Source organism: Galeopterus variegatus, unplaced genomic scaffold, assembly GCF_000696425.1.
Source record: "Galeopterus variegatus unplaced genomic scaffold, G_variegatus-3.0.2 Scaffold1656, whole genome shotgun sequence".
NCBI lineage: Eukaryota > Metazoa > Chordata > Mammalia > Dermoptera > Cynocephalidae > Galeopterus > Galeopterus variegatus.
In genome coordinates this window covers 86216-88424 of record NW_007727767.1, presented here as the reverse complement: position 1 = coordinate 88424, position 2209 = coordinate 86216, and positions in this window count along the sequence as shown.

The window sequence follows — 2209 nt, the reverse complement described above, 5'->3', positions numbered from 1 at the left end:
GTCATAGTTAACTTTTCTGCTCTTGTATGCATGTGTGTGGGTTGAATATTTTGTGGCATGTCAGGTCAGAGGAAAGACTGTTTAAAGATGAAACCATTTTCCTTCCTCTATTTCTTACCTCTTGATCCTCTGCCCAATGACTGGAGAACAGTTCAACTTGTATTGAACTTGGAGAATTCAGGAACACCAATTTTGGCACCACTGGTGGGTCAATTTTCTTCCTTTGGCTTTACGACTCTTATTTCCCATCGCTATTTTTTTTCTTTCCTTTCTTCTGGGCACTACCTGTAGAATTCTTTTGTCAAATGGATGTAGGCTCGGAAGCAAGTGTAAACTAAAAAGACACAATTTGCCCTCTTCACATCAATTTCTGGAAGTGCTGTAATGCGATATTTTCAGTGGCTGACTCTAAATCCTATGTAATGTGTAGGGAAAATTTTATGGTACTCGGCTCTGCCAGGACCAAGGACAGCGGTTCCAAAGGCATTTACTCTGTTGCTTAAGGACGTAGTAGAAACCACTGCAATCAAAGCCTGGCTTTTTACAGTCAATTCTTTTTTTTTTTGTAGATTTAGGTAACAATCTGTGAGAAAGCAAACAATGGTGAATGAATTATCATGCAAAATTTGCATGGAAACATACATTTATGTTACACTGCAAATCTGTGTCTGTCATTGTTGGGTGGGAGGGAGGANTTTTTTCCTTATCCTGGAACTTGGTCAGCTGGCACATTAGGTTATTGGCTTCGCCTAGTGTTATTGCTCTGGCTTGCTCTCTGATAGCTGATTTTGGGCATTACAAATCAAATTTTCTTCTTTTCAATTCTTTATTTATCATTTACTCAGGAAACAGGGATCAAATTGATAAATGAATCCCCCAACTTAATAAAAAACTTCTCTTAGGCCGGTAAAAAAAAAAAAAAAAAAAAATCTGTGTCGTGTTAACAGATAGAGACTCCCGACTTAGAAGAGTGGGTTGAACAGCAGCTACAAAACTCTTAGGGTTATCTATGAACACTACTTGTAAAAAACAGTTTAAATGACAGAAAGCTATAAGAAAAAGAGATGCACAGCACAGACTCTCTGCCCAGATGAGAAATGGTTTAACCATAAAAAATTTAAGCACATTTAAAATCCTACATTTTTCTGTGTTTCTACGATTATAATTTTACATTTTTCTCCTTCCTGACCTGGCCTATGGCCATTGTTTCTTCATGTCATGTTCTAAAATTTTGGGATCAGTACAATATCAACTTCCTTTATTCTTAATACACCTACTTTGCCTATTTTAAGGGTGAACATTTATGTAAAGCAAAGGCAAAATTCGGCCTCATCAAGGTTGAAGCATACTATTTCCATTTGTTGGTGTTTTTTTTATCCGTCCTTTCCCAGTCTCCAATTACACCCATTTAAATTTTTTTTTTAATTTTTAAAATTTTTAACTTGCAGATTGTAATTGTACATACTTAGGAGGAATAATTTCTGGTTCTATGGCTTAGTAGGGTGACTATAGTTAACGGTTAAGTTTTGTATATTACATAATAGCTAGAGGAGAGGCTTTTAAATATTTTCACCACAAAGAAATGATGAATGCATGAGGTGGTTGATACATTTACTACCCTGACCTGCTTATTATACAATTACGTCCATTTCCATCTTGTGAATATTTCTCCCTTTGTGACATTTTTGGTCGCTTCACTATTAGAAGTGATATAATTAATCTTGAAAGCACAACCAAGCAGACTTTGGTCACCCAGATTTTTCCTTATTTGAGGAAAGATCCAATGCTCTTAAAAACACAAATTGTGATTGTAGAAACATTTCTTCTTCATCCCATGTATTATAGAAGAAACATAGTGGACTCAGTCTTGTCAATTGAAAAATAACCTTTAAGGACTTTTTAAAGAAATAATCTAGTTGTGCTTCTTTTGAAAACACCATTCAAATCTGTATATTTACTTGAAAGAATTATTATTTCAGAAAGGGAAGGGTTTATTTTCAATGGTCTTACTTTGAAACCTTATTCTTTTAGATTTCTATTCCACATTTTCTTACGTATGTTTTCTAGGCTTTCCTGAATTTGACCAAGTTACCAAGGTGTGGACAGCACAATGAGCTGTACACAGTAAGGGGCAAAAATATTTGCTATGAATCAATTGACGGTTGACTTGGGCAATAATTGGGCGTAAGAGATGTAGTAGGTGCTCTGC